General features: G+C 44.3%; 1 long non-coding RNA gene across 1 annotated transcript; it reads right to left on the minus strand.

The window, feature by feature from the left end:
• Positions 1-3,677: 3,677 nt before the first annotated feature.
• Positions 3,678-6,595, minus strand: LOC148315708 (uncharacterized). The gene is made up of 3 exons (XR_015840668.1): positions 6,535-6,595; positions 6,298-6,447; positions 3,678-3,855 (listed from the first exon to the last, which is right to left on the minus strand). It is a non-coding gene; the product is annotated as an uncharacterized LOC148315708 (long non-coding RNA).
• Positions 6,596-7,397: the final 802 nt, after the last annotated feature.

Below are 7,397 nucleotides of genomic sequence, written 5' to 3' on the forward strand. Positions count from 1 at the left end.
GTGGAATACCAGTCTTGGGGACCAGCTGGGAATCAACCATCCAGACAATGATTAATCTGGAGAGGACCTTCCCTTGGACGTAGACCCGTGTCGGGGGAAGAATGTGAGGCTGGGCTGAGATAACGCACGACTCTTTTCGACTGTGCTTGCCCGAGTACATTTTCTCATGAGATTAAGAAAAAGCCGCTCAGTACTATTTCCTGAACCTCTGCCCCATTCATTTCAAAAGTCCTAGATAATGTAGTCGCCACTCAACTCCACTCTCATCTCACCTGCAATAACCCTTTCAGTCCGGTTTCCGTGCACTTCACAGCACTGAATCAACTCTACTCAAGGTCACCTCTGATCTCCTCATTGCAGCTGACTCCGATTCATTCTCCATTGTCATCCTTCTTAACCTGACTGCGGCCTTTGACACCATCTCACACACCATCCTTCTCAAAAGACTTTCTTCCATCGGCATCACCCACACCGCCCTCAACTGGTTCCATTCATACTTCAAAGACCGCACTCAGTTCATCCAGCTTAAATATTTCTCATCAAAGTCCCTCCCAGTCACCTCAGGTTTGCCCCAAGGCTCGGTCCTAGCCCCCCTATTATGTATCATATACCTCCTTGCCCTTGGCAGCATTTTCCGAAAATTCAATATCGCTTTATATTGCTTCGCGGATGACACCCAGCTCTAGTTCTCCTGCAAACCCAGCATATCACTCCCTCCCACCTCCGTCACCTCCTGTCTATCTGAAATCAATGACTGGTTTTCTAATGATTTCATGAGGCTTAACAGCGACAAAACAGAAGTTATTCTTTTCAGTACAAAATCAATACAATCCAAAGTTGTCAGTTTTCCCATTCCTGTTGGCCCCTCCATTGTTTTCCCCTCCCCTCGGGTCAAGAGTCTGGGTGTCATCCTTGACAGCACTCTATCTTTCCATAAGCATAATAACACAACCCGGTCAGCCTACTTCCATCTGCACAATATCAGTCAACACCGCCCCTCCCTTTTTCCCTCATCCACTTCTATTCTGGTCCAAGTCGAGTCAAGTCAATTTTATGTGTATAGCCCTTAATCACAGACAGTCTCAAAGGGCTTTACATAACCACAATCAACATCCACTGATCTTAACCCCCAGGAGGGCAAGGAAAAACTCAAAACCCCATTGGGGGAAAAGTGAGAAAACTTGAGAAGGGACCACAGATGGGGGGGAAACCCCCTTCCAGGATGACCAGGCTGCTTTGGATGCTAAGTGGGCAACATTTGACACATACAATGATGCTATACAATGTTAGATGAGATAATGTGAGAGTCAATTAAATGAAGTGCTGCAGGAAGATGACTTTAGTGGAGTGGGTCCTCATCCAGGACCGTAATCTCCATGGCAGCATATCCGAGGATGAGCCTTCGATCTTGAAATAGTCAGTTTGGGGTAAATTCAAAACAGCCACTTCCAAGTGAATCACCATCACCTAATTCCCAAGCCGTGGAATTGGGAACAGAAAAAAAAGAACAGAAATAGTAAACAGGCCAACAAGTAGTTCAACGAAGTGCTGAAATATAGGGAAATCAGAAGAGGCGCTGCATGAAGACGACTTTGGGAGAGCAGGTCCCTCCCCGGTTGGTCAGTGCCGTAATCTTCATAGCAGGTCACCATCACCTAATTCCCAAGCAGGGGAAGAGGGGGCAGAAAAGAGGAGAAGCGGCAGTAAACAGGCCAACAAATAATTAAATTAGATGCTAAAGTATATAAATAAATTGATCAAATGTCACGCTGCAGGAAGACGACATCACTGGAACAGGTGCATGCCCAGTTTGTCAATGCCTTAAACTTCCTAGTGGGTCACCGTCACCTAATCCCCCAGCCGGGGAAAAGGGGGCAGAATAGAGAAGAAAAGAGAAAAAGCGGCAGTAAACAGGCCAACAAATAGTTCAACTAAATGCACAAGAGTATAAATGCGTCTTTAATAGTGTTTTGAACATTTCTACTGAGGTGGCGCCTCTAATACCTGAGGGTAGTGCATTCCAAAGCATTGGTGCCCGAATAGAGAACGCTCTAGAACCTGTGGACTTCTTTTTGGCTCGCGGAATCACTAAAAGACCAGCATTTTGTGAGCGAAGGTTTTGGGACGGAACATATGGTACCACGAGGTCAACGAGATAGGAAGGAGCTAAGCCATGCAATATTTTATAGGCAAGTAGCAGAACTTTAAAATCACATCTCAAGTGGACCGGAAGCCAATTCAAATTGGCAAGTATCGGGGTAATATGATCAAACTTTCTCGTTCTAGTCAAGAGTCTAGCTGCTGCATTTTGAACTAACTTTTAATACTAGACATGGGGAGACCCGAGAGCAAAATGTTACAATAGTCGAGGCGAGACGTAACAAACGCATGGATTAAGATTTCTGCATCACAAGTTGATAGAATTGGGCGAATTTTAGCAATGTTACGCAGATGAAAAAATGCAGTTCTAGTAATATTTTTAATGTGCATTTGAAACGACATAGTTGTGTCAAATATAACACCGAGATTTTTTGTTGAATCCTTTTGGGCAATTTATCGATACTCATAGTGGTGTCTTTGAAAAAGGTACAGATGACGCGCTGGTCCAATGATCAGCATCTCGGTTTTATCTGAGTTAAGACGCAAAAAATTGAAAGACATTCATAGTTTAATTTCGGCAAGGCATGCCTCTAATTTATAGCAATCACACGGATTCGTTATATCCAACGGCATGTATAATTGCGTATCATCAGCATAACAATGAAAACTAATGTTATATTTCCGTATAATATCACCAAGCGGTAGCATCTAGTACCAATCCCTGCGGAACTCCGCGTGTGATCTTACAAAGATCAGAAGTCGCATTGCCATGAATTACACGGTGCGTCCTCTCCGACAGATACGAATTAAACCAAGAAAGCGCTGAACCTGAAATGCCAACACAAGTTTCAAGGCGTTTTAATAATATGTTATGATCAAGTGTCAAAAGCGGCGCCAAGATCGAGTCAGAGTAATACAGTGAACCCTCGGTTATCGCGGTTAATGGGGACCGAGACCACCCGCGAAAACTGAAAATCCGCGAAGTAGCGGCGCACCTTCAAAAATGCTTAAATATATATATATATATATATATATATATATATATATATATATATACGGGTAGAGAGAGAGAGAGTGAAATTCATGTTATAACAAAAAAAAATTATTATTAAAACTTCTTATTTTTTTATTCCCCAGCCATTATTTTTGTATTTATTCAATTACTTATTTTTGTATTTATTTAATTACTTCGACTTTTAACTTCTGGTACGCCGTCCGGTGTGCCCTGTGAATGTTATGATCCTCCAGCAGAGCTGGAGGATTGAGCAGGACTCTCCAAACGCAGACACAAGTAGGATAACAATCCGACGCCAGGTAGTCAGTGTAGGTGGTAGTGAGTGTAATCAGTGAGTGAATGGGAATCCGGTGCGGGGCTGGTGGGCGCGTCTCGCAGCAGCTGACCGCATGGCGCGAGATGATCGCTGGAGGAACGCCCACACAGCTGAAAAAACAAAAACACACGCGGCATGACAGGCACGGATCATGCCAGTGAAATGAAAGGTGGCATTCTTCATTTATTTATTTATTCATTTATTCATTCATAACTGACAGCCTCGCGCTCCGCTCGTGCCCGGGGGGAAGAGGTGCTCCTCTTCGGCTTAACTGTGACGCGAGCATGCCCTCCTCCTCCGGAGCTTCCATTCGGTTAAACTTAGGGGCCGCTTGACACCGCCCGTGCCCGGGGAAGGTGCTCCTCTTCGGCTTAACTGTCACGCGAGCATGCCCTCCTCCTCCGTAGCTTCCATTCGGTAAAACCTGATTGGAAAGGTTCAAATTGATTATTACTAGTCATATATTCATTAAGTTTTTCAAGATTTTTGCAATAAACGGAAGATTTGAAACCGGTCTATAGTTGTTGAGACTCTCTGGGTCGAGGTTTGGTTGCTTAAGTAGCGGTCGCATAATGGCGGTCCTAAAGCTGCTGGTACTATACCCGTGGTAAGTGATAGATTAATAATATTTAAGACAGACAGTCCTAGGGTCATAAACAGTTCTTTAATTAGTTTGCCAGGAAGCGGATCGAGCACACAAGTTGTCGGTTTTGCCCCACTAACCAATTTTGTTTGGCTTTCAAGAGATACTTTTTTAAATTGAGATAAGGTTATCGGACAGTTATCAGCCCTAATGTCCCTATTAACACCATTTATGACGGAATTCAACGGAATTGTAAGAACAGTGTCTTTAATCTCATCACGAATACACTCAATCTTCTGAGTAAAGAATTGCATGAAATCGTGAGCTGAATAGGAAGAGCTATCCGAGGTTGGTTGCTGTTGCGTTAGCATTGCTACAGTAGCAAATAAATATTTAGGGTTGTTTTTATGTAAAACAATTAATCTAGAGTAATAATTAGTTTTGGCTAGATTGAGCGCTTCCTTGTATAAACTAGCGCACCATGCCTGACGGAAGACCTCCAGTTTGGTCGCACGCCATTTGCGCTCAAGCTTCCTACAAGAATCGTTTCAGTATGCGTGTTTCCTCATTAAACCACGGAGTCAGCCTCTTTGGACAAGTTTTAGTTTTTAAAGGTGCGACGGAGTCAGGCGCATTTAACAGAGCGACATTAAAGTTGTTTGTAAGATCATCAATCGGACCAATATAATTAGGAAACGAATCGGTTACTAAAGGGAGTAGCTCAGAGAGCGCAGCGGTGGTTAAGGAGCTAATGTTGCGGCTGCTATAGCTTTGATCATGGTCAGAACGATGGCAATGCGCCAAGACTTCAAATTTGATTAAGTAATGGTCAGCTATAGCACTAGTATATGGTAATACAATTATTTTTGAGGATGCTAAGCCCCGGGTTAATACCAAATCTAACGTGTTACCATTTATATGCGTTGCTTCATCTATTATTTGCATGAAACCAAACATATCAATTATTGTCCGAAACGCCACGGTAAGTGGTTCCGACGGGAGATTCATATGAATGTTGAAGTCGCCCATGATATATTATCCGCATGAGTTACCAAATCAGCCACAAATTCAGAAAATTCATCTAAAAAGCCTGAGTAAGAGCCAGGGGGACGGTAAAAAACGGCAAGATAAAACGGCAGTGCGGCCGTGGATCGCATAATGAGAACTTCAAATGTTTTGAAGGAATTGCTAGGACGAGGACTAAGTTTTAGATTAAATTCGGAAATGAGGGCTACACCCCCATCTTTCTCATCATTGCCTCTCGCAGGCAAGGGGCCAGAGACAATTACTCGACTCAGACTCATCTTTCTGGCGAGATCACAAGTCCTTGCTATGTTTTTTCTTTGTGATCTCTGATTGCTTCATCCTAGTTGTTGGAGCAGTTTTCTTTTGAGTAATGCAGTATGGCAACACCACCACTAGGGCAATTGATGACGTCAGCACTGGTTGCGTTCATCCATAAATAACAAATGCAGGACAGGTGGGGGAACGCTGGTCGGATACCGTTTTTCAACCGCACTTACTCAAGACGCATTATTTATGTACAAACTGGAAGATAGAAGATAGTATATTGTATTGATTACCGCATATGCACGGATGTTTTTGATTTGAAGTTTGGAAGACCGTAGCCATTGATTTATTTATTTGATTTACTTGACTTCACGGCATGACATCTGGACTGAAATGACTACGATTAAGACTAACCCTTGACTGTTTGACGTGACATACATAACTACACATCAACATCAAGACCAGTGAAGCCGAGCGAACGTCATCGCAACTTCAACCCATGGTGAGTGAGTGCGCGTTAAAACTTTCTTTAGCCAGCGTATCATTGAAACGGCAGTAACACTAGCGTCATTGGAGCCGACGTGTATCACTATATCTGAATAGCTAGCGTTGTTTGCACTGCGCTGGTGTCTAGGTCTCTTGCGTGCTAGCTCCATAAGATTAGCTTCAATGTCGGGTGCTCTGGCCCCAGCAATACACATTCTGTGGTTGGATTTTCAAGCTTAATGTATCGAGTAATGGAGTCACCTTTCACTAAAGTGCGGGAGCCAGGAGACCGAGGTGGAATGGAACTGCTCTGTGTCTTAACAGGCTCAACGCGATTAGCAAGCCGTTTACGGCCAATGCTAACCGGTGCTGTCCGCCACATTTACGCTTACCACATTACTCTGCTCTAGCTGGCGGACACGTCCCTCCAGCAGGGAGAGTCTTTCCATGAGAATGGTGCAAGTGTTGCATGTGGTGGTGCACGAAACCATAGTTGCGTTTACTCGCCTGGTGGATGAAAGCAGACGAACAGATGTCGCGCCGAAAGTGACGACACCCTCCACGACCGGGATTCCCACGTTGTCGTCGTGTGGAGGCTTGAGCGGCTCCCTGGAGTGCAGCCAGCATTCTGGGGGCCTGACTAAGAGGAATCCCACCCTGGTGGTCGAACCAAGCGTTAAAAACTTGCTCTCGACTACACACCTCAAAAATGGAAATGGAAGCTCAAAGAAGGAATATTCATACTGGATCGGCCGTCGCCCAGGATAACCAGGTCCGCGTTGGTGCAGTAGAGAGTCCTGCAACTTCGAAAAATACGCTAGACTCAGTTAATGATGACCTAAATGACAATGTAGTGACAGTAGGAGGAGGACTGAGGATAATCTCATTGAATGTGGAGGGTATATCGATGGCTAAGTGTGAGTTGATGGCGCAGATGCTGAGGGAGAAAGATGTACAAGTGTTGGCACTGCAGGAAACTCATCTGACTAAAGAATCGCCCCCATCGAGATACAGTATATCCAGCTTCATACCCATCACGAGAATAGATCATCAACAGTACGGAACCATGATATATGTACATGAAGACATCCCTGCCATAGACAGAGGATCCTCTATGGACGAACACAATATACACAGGTCAGAGATTGAGGTGCTGGGTACAACAGTGGTCAACATATACAAGCCTCCAAATACAAGCTGGCCAATTAGTGTCCTCCCACAATACCAACATCAATCTATAATATTAGGAGACTTCAATAGCCACCATACATCGTGGGGATACACAGAGCCCGACCCAGCTGGAATCCAGCTCAGCAACTGGGCAGAAATAAATAATCTCCACCTCCTTTACCATCCAAATGAACCAGGCACCTTCCACTCAGCACGATGGCAGAGGGAATACACACCTGACCTGACCTTCGTTACGAGGGACACAGATGGCATATCAATGCCAGCACATCGAAGAGTGCTGGGTAACTTCCCAAGGTCCCAGCACCGACCAATATTGATAAAAACAGGAATCAACATACCAGTCACACAATCTCTACCCCTGCCAAGATGGAACTTGTTGGAATTTATCTTGATATCAATGTTAGAATTTAACTTTA

This window comes from Idiotropiscis lumnitzeri, unplaced genomic scaffold (assembly GCF_059441095.1).
Source record: "Idiotropiscis lumnitzeri isolate Australia: NSW breed Sydney's pygmy pipehorse unplaced genomic scaffold, RoL_Ilum_1.0 HiC_scaffold_52, whole genome shotgun sequence".
Taxonomy (NCBI): domain Eukaryota; kingdom Metazoa; phylum Chordata; class Actinopteri; order Syngnathiformes; family Syngnathidae; genus Idiotropiscis; species Idiotropiscis lumnitzeri.